At 40.3% G+C, this 13015-nt stretch overlaps 1 protein-coding gene across 19 annotated transcripts in view; it reads right to left on the bottom strand.

Annotated features, from left to right (window-relative positions):
- Window positions 1–13015, bottom strand: part of ERC2 (ELKS/RAB6-interacting/CAST family member 2) — a 608533-nt gene that overhangs the window by 66559 nt on the left and 528959 nt on the right. Inside the window, exon 23 of one of the 19 annotated variants that reach the window (XM_075574847.1) lies at window positions 10615–10675. The exons of the other annotated variants lie outside the window; for them this stretch is intronic. The gene's annotated coding sequence lies outside the window, so the exon portion shown is untranslated. The remainder of the gene's footprint in view (window positions 1–10614; window positions 10676–13015) is intronic. 19 annotated transcript variants of the gene reach the window in all.

Below are 13015 nucleotides of genomic sequence, written 5' to 3'. Positions count from 1 at the left end.
TCTCTGTACGTCCTCCCCACTTACCACTTAGATTGTAAGTTCTTCAGGGGAAGGATTCCTTTTCCTAATGTTATTTTTATGTGTTAAGTGCTTATTCCTATTACACGAGTGTTACTGCTGTAAAGTGCTATGTAGATGGATGGCCCTATATAATTAAAGATATACATACATACATGAACGAGCTTCCATTTGAAGGGCAGATATGCAACTCTTCTCTCTGATGGACTGTTCTCACCTACAGGGGGGTATCTTATACAAGCTTTAAAAATGTAATTCTCCTGGGTTGGCTATAATTGATGGTCACAGGTTCCTATGTAGATCTCATGGAATATACCTTTGCCTCCCATACAGGGGAAACCAACCTTGTAATGAGAAAAAGAAACAAAACACCAATCCTAAGAAGTCTGAAGAAACGACGGGCCATTTATTAATCAGTCTTCTGCCATAAAAGACCGTACCGCCCACTCACTTCCAGTACCAGATAGAGTCTTGTGTCAGCAGACTGTTTAGTAGATATGGGCCTGTACATGTCCAGCACTGTCTCCTGTGATGCAACTATCTCTGGAAAGAGACTAGTTCTTCCTGGACAATACTGAAAAGGACAAGGGCTACAAGGCAGGAAACAGAACTCTGCATAAACTGTAATAGCACATCATAATCTTAAATCATAATCATCTCAAGGGGTTTGGATAAACAGGTGAACCTGACAGGTAGGTTAACACTTTTCTGACATTTGATTTGGACGCATGAATTAAAAAAATAATTTGTTGTCGATCAACGTTCGCTTGATTTATAGATCCTTTCATATGACTCCTATGAGACAGACGTAATTTAATGTCAGATCAGCAAACAGTAAATCTTGTTTTACACGCAAGGAACATATTTAAAGCAGCAGACAATGATCGACAAGTGAATTTACAGCTGTGCACAACTTTGTATTAGGAACAGTGATTGTACACACAAATGCTCTCTATAGCAGATGATGGTAAAATTAAAAAACAAATGGGTAATGTTTAAACCTAAAAACACAGTCCCTAACAGAAGGGGTACCAATCAGAAACCTCCTGTGGGGTCTCAGGAGGGAGTCATCTGAAGTATTTATACAGACTTATACTATAGGAAGCAGAAAAGGTACCCCCTGTGCCATCATTCCAGTTTCACTATTTAAAGCTGAAGTGTACCCCTCCTGGATATAAGCCACGCATGTCTCTGCTAATACCTGGACAGTATAATACGCAATGTGCAGAAGAATAGTCATTTGTCTGGGCAAACACCCCGGTAACACCGATCCAAAGTAATTATGGAGAGCAAACATTTTGACATTTCTTGTGATATAAAATATTTATGGGATGTATCAAAACACATTCATCAGCTTTAAAAATGTGAAAGAATCACATGAGCCAATGTACGTTTAGGTCTATTAGGGTACTATTCATTAAACCCCCATATTGTCAAAGCAAAACCTAGAGAAAACTGCATGCAATTTGACACAATAGATATCTGGCATTTTTGCCGTATTCATTCATTTTCAGCTATGCATACAAAATCGCAGGTTTACATCACTTGCATTTACTTGTTGTGACGTTAGGGGGAGATATGGCTGCTCTTAAATAAAGGGTAAGCTGCCATTATCCTTACCTGTCAATAATATGATATATTTATGTATTTTCAGTCCCATATCTGTATACTGTGCCCACATTGGGCTGATATGATACTCGGTAGCCTGGTTCAAACACTTCAGGAGTAAGGGATCAATTGTATGTTTGATGTTTTAAATGTGCAGTACTTTGTGCGGAGAACACAACACAAAGCCTCAACACAAAGGAGATCCTGGGCGAGAAAAGGTGAGTGGCTTGGGACATTGTCGAGCAAGGCAGGGCTCAGGTGTGGGGAAAGTGGCTCCCTGCGTGGGGGACCATTGTTCGGTATATGGATCCCTGGTGTAATTGTACAGGTGTACTGATCCCTGGGGTATTTGTACAGCTGTACTGATCCCTGGTATAATTGTACAAGTGTACTGATCCCTGGTGTAATTGTACAGGTGTACTGATCCCTGGTGTAATTGTACAGGTGTACTGATCCCTGGTGTAATTGTACAGGTGTACTGATCCCTGGGGTAATTGTACATGTGTACTGATCCCTGGGGTAATTGTACAGGTGTACTGATCCCTGGGGTAATTGTACAGGTGTACTGATCCCTGGGGTAATTGTACAGGTGTACTGATCCCTGGTGTAATTGTACAGGTGTACTGATCCCTGGTGTAATTGTACAGGTGTACTGATCCCTGGTGTAATTGTACAGGTGTACTGATCCCTGGTGTAATTGTACAGGTGTACTGATCCCTGGGGTAATTGTACAGGTGTACTGATCCCTGGGGTAATTGTACAGGTGTACTGATCCCTGGTGTAATTGTACAGGTGTACTGATCCCTGGTGTAATTGTACAGGAGTACTGATCCCTGGTGTAATTGTACAGGTGTACTGAGCCCTGGTGTAATTGTACAGGTGTACTGATCCCTGGTGTAATTGCACAGGTGTACTGATCCCTGGTGTAATTGTACAGGTGTACTGATCCCTGGTGTAATTGTACAGGTGTACTGATCCCTGGTGTAATTGTACAGGTGTACTGATCCCTGGTGTAATTGTACAGGTGTACTGATCCCTGGTGTAATTGTACAGGTGTACTGATCCCTGGTGTAATTGTACAGGTGTACTGATCCCTGGTGTAATTGTACAGGTGTACTGATCCCTGGTGTAATTGTACAGGTGTACTGATCCCTGGTGTAATTGTACAGGTGTACTGATCCCTGGGGTAATTGTACAGGTGTACTGATCCCTGGTGTAATTGTACAGGTATACTAATCCCTGGTGTAATTGTACAGGTGTACTGATCCCTGGTGTAATTGTACAGGTGTACTGATCCCTGGTGTAATTGTACAGGTGTACTGATCCCTGGTGTAATTGTACAGTGTACTGATCCCTGGTGTAATTGTACAGGTGTACTGATCCCTGGTGTAATTGTACAGGTGTACTGATCCCTGGTTAAGTTGCTATAGCGCAAGCGGTGATGCGCGTGGCTAGGGGGCGTGTTATAGAGACCTCGTGCGATCCCCCGGCATTTAATTTAAATGCCTGGGGGGAGAGTGCGGGACCTCTATAACTGCTGCGCCCCCAGTTTGCGCACCCCTACTTTAGTGAATAGTCTCAAATATGTAATGGCTGTAAGAAACAAAATGAAGACGAGAATCCCTCCCTGGCAGAATGGAAACTCTTTACACATTCCTGCTTGATATTGAAATGCTTTATAATGGGTTAAAGGTTAAAATATGTGTGCTGTTCACAATTATGCAGAAGACTGAAGATAACGTCTTACGTTAACCTTTCATCGGAAAAACAGAACTATTACAGACAACAGAATAGAGCCAAGACGTGTTAAAAAATTAACTTTGAAGTCAGTCTTTTTTTTATTCTTCAAAGGCATGAAATGAGGTTATTTTGCCACATGTTAGGAATTCAATTAGCCACATGGTTACCCGTAATGTTGCATCTCACTGGGATTATGAACATTTTGCCATTTATTTTTGGAGCTGGTGAAAGAAGCGCATGTTCCAATGAATTAAAAAATCTGCATTTCAACGAAGTTACGCTCAGCACATTCTGCATCAATAGCACACGATTGCTCTCGTTTTATTTTACATGCCCTCTATATTTGAGGACAATTTGGGGGCAATTATACTCTATATGATCTGAAGAAGCTGCTTAGGCCGTCTTTGACTACAATTCCCCATTTACTACAAATGGGGGTCTTTGGACAAAAACAACCCAAATTACCACTTTGAAGCGTTTAGAACGACCCCTTTAATGTTAAATATTGATGATAAAGGAGCATTTTCACCTTAAGCCTGATAATGTCAGTTTCTCATGGTGTTTGTACTTAAATTTTGCCCCATGTATTAGTTGTAATATGGGAACATCTGAGTTAAAATACCATATTACAATGACATTTCGATGTATTTGTTTACAACTAGGCTTACCTGTATTTAGCATTATATATTCAGCCCTGTGAAATGATAATGTATTGTTAGGTATGCAAGAGATCCATCCTTTCTAGTGTTACTCCTATCTTACAAACAATTCAAACTATTCTGTCCTAATCTTGATGCATTCAGAAAAGAACAATTCCAAACATCTGAACACCCCAGTCTCACCCAGACAAAACACGGCCTGCGCGATAAGAATGGGCAGAAATAATTGTTATGGACTATGTGCTAGTCGGATGCTGGTAGCAGGTGAGCAGTGGTAATGGATTCGACAACACAAAAAGGTTTGTACACTGATGTACGGGAGAAAATAATCATTCAAATGTTATTCAAATGGTATTTCTGTGGGATCTACAGTACAGGATCGGCAGGATTTCAGCATATGTTAAAATTACTCAAGAGGTTTTACATATGGTTCACACAGCCTTTTACAAGATGTTTCACCTAACTAATTATCACAGAGAAAGAAAAAAACTCTGTATGGCGGCATGAAAGTTTATAGATTCTTTGGGGGTGTACAGTACTAGTACAAACGGCTGCTTTTGTTATTAAGAAGGCATGAAAAGAGTACATTTCATATTGTGTCTCTTTAGCTCAAAGGTATGAATGTACCTTGCATTGATCTACTCTCATTCCTTTCAATAAGCAATTTATTAAGTTGTTATACAAGACGTTGTGGCACAATATTCTAAAGGGATAATCCCCATTTGTATTTTTAATTGAAGTTGCTGGAGTTTTGTTTTTTTTTGCACTGATTAAATGCATGAGCTGAGGGCGGCATTAACCTCTACACCTAAGATTCGAGTTGATTGATAAGAAATTAGTGAGAAATCTTTTTTTTTTAAATGTATTGTTCTCTAAACACCTATAACATGGATTTTCAGTATGTATCACAATCTTGCTAAAATAATCTGAATTTAAAAAGCAACACAGAGTAGAATATTTTGCAAAATGTTAAAACTTCCCAAACTACTACCATGGTAAATGGTAATTGGTAGAAAGCAACTGAAGAATACAATTAGTCACATGGCACTACGTGGCTATACTTGAAGTTTAGTGAATCCAGTTAAAAGTTTTTAAATTTGATCATTTTAATGCAAACATCTATTTTTTGCAATTATAAGACATTTAATAACACACTTTAGGGTGTTTCTAAAACAATTTTGATACACTTCCCAAGTGCTGAAAGTAATTAGACAACACCCAGCGTTGTGCATCAGAATCCTTTAAAGCATATCCTCCTGTATATTTCGGATTACAAACAGTAACCCATGAAAGTTACTCCGCCCCCATTGTGAGAAGCACCTCTCGGAATCAGTTTCTTGAAACTCCAAGAACCTAAGTGTGCTAAAGTTGTGCGGAGCACCATGCATACAATGTAACTGGAGGTATTCTAATACTCTTGTTTTTTCATTATAAGACTTGGGCAACAGGCCCTGATCCAGTCCTCGGATAGTCAAGGGAATTCGGCCAACATAGGTCAGCCTCACAGCAGACACACCTGGCACCTTGACATTGTTCATCTTTCTACCTGTTAAATGATCTGCATGTTTTTTTGTAACCAGCCAAGGAATGGCACGCACTGCAGATGCTGGAGAGAGAAATATGAGTGGAGACTGTATTTGTGCTGCAAGGTGTTTTCGCTTGCTGGCTATAATTATGAAACATTCCAGTCAGCATGTGGAACAAAGCACTCCGCAACTAGCAGCCATCCTTTTATGGTGAGATACTGACCTAACCATAATGACAGAACTGAAGGATGATCACACAGAATCCCAGGCATGTTTTTTATAGCCTGTCTGTGTTAATCTGCGACGGATTAAAAGGGTTTTAGCATGCTATGCTACATGATACGCCTTTTATATTAGGGCTGTGCTCAGAATAGATGGTTTTATCTAATTAAGTTATAATATTTCTACATGTATCTGGTGAAGATGTTATCTATATTTAGCTAAAGCTGCATATAGGTGTAAAAAAAAGAGAGAAGAAAACAACTGTTGTTGAATTTATTTTACTGACTGCAAAAGTTTGAGCACAAAGGCACATTCTGGTTCCAATGTATTATCCAAAGTACTAAATCCCAATGAATGATTATGTTAACCCTTTCCCTAGCCTGTAACATATTGTAATGCAATGGGTTCAGTGGAGGATGCAGGGTGGGAGCGTCAAAAGCAACTTCGGTTTTTCCTTACAAAAGGGAATTCTCTTTTACGGCCTCACAATTAAATGCAGATGATTTGGTTTCTAGAGAGAATCTTAACAAAGAAAAAGCATGAATAAAAACATGAATAAATACTTTGTGCAGGTTCACTAAATGGTGCTAATCCTTACCACACCTTATAGCCTCCTTATGTAAATAGGCCACATAGTTAAGTAATGCGGAGCCTGTTTGGTATATATGGGCTTTTGAGTGTTTTCCTTTCTCTAAATGAATGAAGAATTGTACTTCCAAAATAAAGCTTTCAGATTAGAACATTCCAGTTTATATGCAATATAACATCAGCAAAGTTTTGCAAATGCTAAATACAAAGTACTCCACGTATAGACAATAAGCAAACTTCATGGGAATTGCTATATGGTTGATGTATCGCCATCCAACTGGCTGTAAGTCAATGACTCTGAACATACTGTAATAAATGTCTGTTTTCAAGCCCGTATTTACTAAACTCTATTAATTACCAGTCTTCTGACTTCTTTTTCGTCGTTCCTTCCTTCTTTTAATCCTTCCTTTCCTTCTTTTCCCCTCCATCTTTCTTTCTTCCTTCCTTCCTTCCATCTCTTGCAATCCGACTGCTCGCTCTTTTCCTTGCTTTCCTCTCCCAATAAACACATGAATAACGTCATCGGAGAATAGTTGGTAAAACGTCTTTGAAGTATTAACAATCCTAAAACGGCTTTCATGAATGAACCGATGTTAAGGTGTGAATATCAGTCATTAGACGTATTACTGGAGTCCATTAAAAAGGAAGCTTACTGTAAGCTTGGTCCGAAGAAAAAATACATGTACATATATACACATTCCTACCTATCTTATATTATCCTCATCTGTTTATAGCTAAACAAAACGTTCCTACTACTCACACCTATTTTTTATTTTTTATATATAAAATACATCTTTTAAAAGTCGTCTTTTTGGAGGTACAACAAGCTTGTAAATCAGCTCACAAGTAAAGCACTTTTCAATTGTGGTTTAAAATCTTCGCTCAGATGAAGAAGTTAACTATATTATATACCAGTGTTTTAAAACCATGTTTCCTAGGATCCATTGTGTTCCGCAGGTATTCCTAAAGGGTTCCCTACACTTTGCAGATCATTTGAAAATTGCTCCAAATACAGAAGAATTTACAATGTATCAGATCACAGACACACTATTAGAGAGGGTTGGGGTTCCCTACAATGCATCGGATCTCAGACGCGCTATTAGAGAGGCTTGGGGTTCCCTACAATGCATTGGATCTCAGACGCGCTATTAGAGAGGGTTGGGGTTCCTTACAATGCATCTGATCTCAGACGTGCTATTAGAGAGGGTTGGGGTTCCCTACAATACATCTGATCTCAGACGCGTTATTAGAGAGGGTCGGGGTTCCTTACAATGCATCTGATCTCAGACACGCTATTAGAGAGGGTTGGGGTTCCTTACAATGTATCTGATCTCAGACGCGCTATTAGAGAGGGTTGGGGATCCTTACAATGCATTGGAAATCAGACATGCTATTAGAGAGGGTCGGGGTTCCTTACAATGCTTCTGATCTCAGACGCGCTATTAGAGAGGTTTGGGGTTCCCTACAATGCATTGGAACTCAGACATGCTATTAGAGAGGGTTGGGGTTCCTTACAATGCATCTGATCTCAGACATGCTATTAGAGAGGGTTGGGGTTCCCTACAAGGCATCGGATCTCAGACATGCTATTAGAGAGGGTTGGGGTTCCTTTCAATGCATCTGATCTTAGACGCGGTATTAGAGAGGTTTTGGGTTCCTTTCAATGCATCTGATCTTAGACGCGCTATTAGAGAGGTTTGGGGTTCCGCAGAATTTTACAATATAATTATCGGGTTCTTTAACCCCCCAAAAAGGTTGTAAACCACTGTTCTATGCTTTAAAGAGTCAATGTAAGCGGTACTTATATGTTGTTACAGTTTGCAGCTCAAACTGATGAGAACATTGGCAACAAATTATAACAGGAAAGTGTTTCAATCGTCTTGCACTGCTGGGGAAGTGTGTAACATCCTACTATAGCAATCAAAGTATGTTCAGTATATTAAAACTCATTAAAAATGGCATTAAGAGTTGAAAATTGTAAAAAATGTAGTAAGAATTATCTAATACTACAAAACAAATTTATTTAAAAAAAAACACATGTAGGATATTGCATAGATCGCTCTTTTAAGAAATAAAAAAAACATGCATTTTGTCAATATCCATTTGTCGCTGCGAACTATCAGCCTCCCTGGCCTGGCCTGAGATAGGTCTCAATCAGCCTCCCTGGCCTGGCCTGAGATAGGTCTCAATCAGCCTCCCTGGCCTGGCCAGAGATAAGTCTCAATCAGCCTCCCTGGCCTGGCCAGAGATAAGTCTCAATCAGCCTCCCTGGCCTGGCCAGAGATAGGTCTCTATCAGCCTCCCTGGCCTGGCCAGAGATAGGTCTCAATCAGCCTCCCTGGCCTGGCCAGAGATAGGCCTCTATCAGCCTCCCTGGCCTGGCCAGAGATAGGTCTCAATCAGCCTCCCTGGCCTGGCCAGAGATAGGCCTCTATCAGCCTCCCTGGCCTGGCCAGAGATAGGCCTCAATCAGCCTCCCTGGCCTGGCCAGAGATAGGCCTCAATCAGCCTCCCTGGCCTGGCCAGAGATAAGTCTCAATCAGCCTCCCTGGCCTGGCCAGAGATAGGTCTCAATCAGCCTCCCTGGCCTGGTCAGAGATAGGCCTCAATCAGCCTCCCTGGCCTGGCCAGAGATAGGCCTCAATCAGCCTCCCTGGCCTGGCCAGAGATAGGCCTCAATCAGCCTCCCTGGCCTGGCCAGAGATAAGTCTCAATCAGCCTCCCTGGCCTGGCCAGAGATAGGTCTCAATCAGCCTCCCTGGCCTGGCCAGAGATAGGCCTCAATCAGCCTCCCTGGCCTGGCCAGAGATAAGCCTCAATCCGCCTGCCTGGCCTGGCCAGAGATAAGTCTCAATCAGCCTCCCTGGCCTGGCCAGAGGTAGGCCTCAATCAGCCTCCCTGGCCTGGCCAGGGATAGGTCTCAATCAGCCTCCCTGGCCTGGCCAGAGATAGGTCTCAATCAGCCTCCCTGGCCTGGCCAGAGATAGGTCTCAATCAGCCTCCCTGGCCTGGCCAGAGATAAGTCTCAATCAGCCTCCCTGGATCACCAAGGATTTTGTAGTGGATTACATTTTTTTTTCAACGTTATGTAACAAAATGCAGCTTCTCTAAAATGTATTCTTTATAGATAATTAGCTTATCATTTTAGGCCTCAAATATAAATAGTAAAATAACATATAAAAGAACAAACTACATGCCAAAGGTGAGGTGTCTTCTGGAAGGTGTCTTCTGGCAAAGCACGGCTTAGGAAATATGGCCATAGTGCCGTATTTACGATGTGGTGCTATTCCAGGAGATACCTTTCAGCACTGGAAAGGCACCTTCTGTTCCATTTAAGGGAGTGCGAGTTTCCTATGCCAACACGGCACCTCTTCTACCACTAAACGGTTTTGAACACAAGTTGGAATTCCGTTTTTTTTTTTTTTATGAAGTTACAAAATAAAGGCTAGAATCAAAAAGTTGATTAACTTTGAGCATTTGCGCCTGCCATTGTAAACAGCCCGTCAAGAATTCTGCCAATGATCTCTTTCAGCAGCATGAAGCATTGAAACAATTCAGCCCATAGGAGCTGGTAACGTATAGAAAGATTGCTACATGATTGTAAAGCTAAGGAGTCCCAAATGGTGACCATGTTCCACAGCTGTTGCAAAGCAAACTGGCCACTGTGCCATTTGGTAATATTTTGCAATGTATAAATGCTTTGTGCTGCAATCCTGGAACAATTTCACAATCCCCTGAAAAGGTCCTTTATCCCTTTTTGGTCTGGGTTTCCTCAAATCATATAGGGATGTATTAATTAGAGTATTTAAGGGCTGGTGTCCATCAAGTTCAGATTGCTCCTAAACTCTAGAAATGCTCAATTAATAATTTAAAATATATATAAGGACATTATTTTCATGCAGATACTTTATCGGGAACAAAAATGATAGCGTAGGACAATAATATCACGTTGTCCACCGCAAAATCACAAAAGGCCTTCTTCCAGATTGTTAGAAGCCTTCTAAGTTTCACTAAATGTAGGTCCATGTCACACTCCCGCCATCTTTGGTTTCATAGATTCACGGACATCCCACTCATTAAAGTTATTATAGTGAAATATCATTTTTTAGCCCCAAACTTGAGTCCACGAACAACTGGTAAAAATCATGATCCTTACAAGATACCGGAAGAATGATTTTACAATACAGATATAGAATTCAGCTCCCAGATTAAATGGCAATTATATATAGTGCGATCACTTGTACAGTACTTACCGCTTCTAATATACAGGAGAACATTCCCTACCAGTGTGTTGTACAGAAGCATAAAGAAACACTGTGGAAAGATAATGCAGAAGCAATTACATGCACATCATTTACTTTGGGAATGTATATAGTACTTGCTGCAGGTAATCTACTTGCATGAGCTGCAGCTGTGTAATACTGACATGTGGCTCATCCCCCTAGAAAGTACATTACCAGACAGTCCAAACAGATTCAGTTATGTCTTTTGATTAATGAAGCATTATTTGTTACTACAGTATTTTAATGAGGTACGCTATAAAAATACTGGCGGCTACTAGCATATCCTATACTAAACAAGTTAATGCCCAGAATACGTTACACCAGGGGGGTTCAACCCCAGTCCTCAAGATCCCCCAACAGGTCAGGTTTTCAGGATATCCCAGCTTCAGCACTGGTGGCTCAACCAGAGGCTCAGTCTCTGTGGCTCATTGAGCCACCTTTGCTGAAGCAGGGATATCCATAAAACCTGACCTGTTGGGGGGTCCTCAGGACTGGAGCTGAGCACCCCTGCCGTAGGCAACAAAATGATTGACAGTATAGAAGAATATTCTAAGCCTGGTCAGCAGCTGTGCTTCACGCGAAGTCTGGGGGAATAATTCTGTATTAATGACATAAATAACAATAGTTTGGGTTTTTTTTAGCAACAAGAGTGAAAGAGAGGACGGAAAAGAAATTTAGCTTTATTTAATTTCCTTTCCAAATCACTACTTACAATCCAAAGTGAAATATCTTTCTAAATTCCCATGTATACTGTTGTTGATTTTATTTCTGGAATGAAAGACTTTAATTATCTGCAGAAGTAGGGTACCAGCGAAGAGCTCAGTGTAATAGTCCATCTGTCATTTTCATTTTTCTGAAAAGAAACCAGTTCTACCTTCTAGAAGCTGTCTTTATTATGCATTTCAAAGCAGTCAATCCCATCTGATCTATACCATACCTACTGCTGGTTTAGTATTTAACATCTTTTTCACTTTAAGCTTTTGTTATAAACGGAGGTCTTCCCCATTGACAAGCCCAACAATGGAACTCACTGGAAGCAATGCTTTACTCCTTAGCTTTTTTTAATTTTATTTATTGTTTCTACAAATACATACTGTGCGTTACAATCACAAACATCTGTACTGTATCCAGTTGCAGTCACTACCATTGAGATGAGTATAACTTAAACAGACCTATTTATCAAGAACTCCAGATTGGTACAAAATATTGATCATCATTGTTGGCTTTACAGAGATCTACTCAGGTATTTCATTAATATATTGTGCAATTTTAAAAAGTATGTTGACGCTGGGCATAAAGCTAGTGTTGTAATATAGGGTTATTAGAATATGTCTGTGCTATTATAGTTACCAGGTTTGTTCAGTACTTCCTTTTGTGACCCAGACTAAGAAGCCATATTTTATCATGGGGCCTCACACTTTAATATTGTCTGTAACTGTTACATACACCCGTAACATATATTGTCTCAAATGTTCTATGAAATGTCTGTAAATAGAACTTTTAACCTCTGTTAATTGTATGTAACCATTACTCTGCCTAGGACATACTTAAAAACCAGAGGTAACTGTGTTTTATTTCCCGGTAAAACATTTTTATAACTAAAGTAAAGCCTTATAAAGATCTACATTTCCCATTTTCAAAGCAATCTGATGTTACTAATCTCACCTAAAATTTGCAGGTCTCAGGCAGGACTGCAGCCCGGTCTTACCCCACTATTGCTTGTTTTTGTTTTTTGTTTTCGCCTCTTCACCCAGGGTGGGTATAGGCGACTTCCACGGAAATTTCTCTATATACAAATATATTCGGGGACAATACAAGGAGCTTTCAAAAGAACCATTCATCCCATGGGCAGTATTAAGGACTCGGGGCCATCCCTTAAGGTTGGAGGAAAGGAAATTTCACCAGCAACAAAGGAAAGGGTTCTTTACAGTAAGGGCAGTTAAAATGTGGAATTCATTACCCATGGAGACTGTGATGGCAGATACAATAGATTTGTTCAAAAAAAGGTTGGACATCTTTTTAGATGGGAAAGGTATACAGGGTTATACCAAATAAGTAAACATGGGAAGAATGTTGATCCAGGGATTAATCCGATTGCCAATTCTTGGAGTCAGGAAGGAATTAATTTTTCCCCTTAATGGGGTTTTTTGTTTGCCTTCCTCTGGATCAATAAGTAAGTATAGATATAGGATAAAGTATATGTTGTCTAAATTTAGCATAGGTTGAACTTGATGGACCTATGTCTTTTTTCACCCTCATCTACTATGTAACTATGACTTCCACGGAAATTTGTCTCCATTGCTTGCGGTCTTGGGCTATTGTTGTTAGGTGGTATAACCAGTCTTCATTAAATGCTCTTCGGCTAGGGTTG

Source organism: Ascaphus truei, chromosome 17, assembly GCF_040206685.1.
Source record: "Ascaphus truei isolate aAscTru1 chromosome 17, aAscTru1.hap1, whole genome shotgun sequence".
NCBI lineage: Eukaryota > Metazoa > Chordata > Amphibia > Anura > Ascaphidae > Ascaphus > Ascaphus truei.
This window is presented reverse-complemented; position numbering and strand designations above follow the sequence as displayed.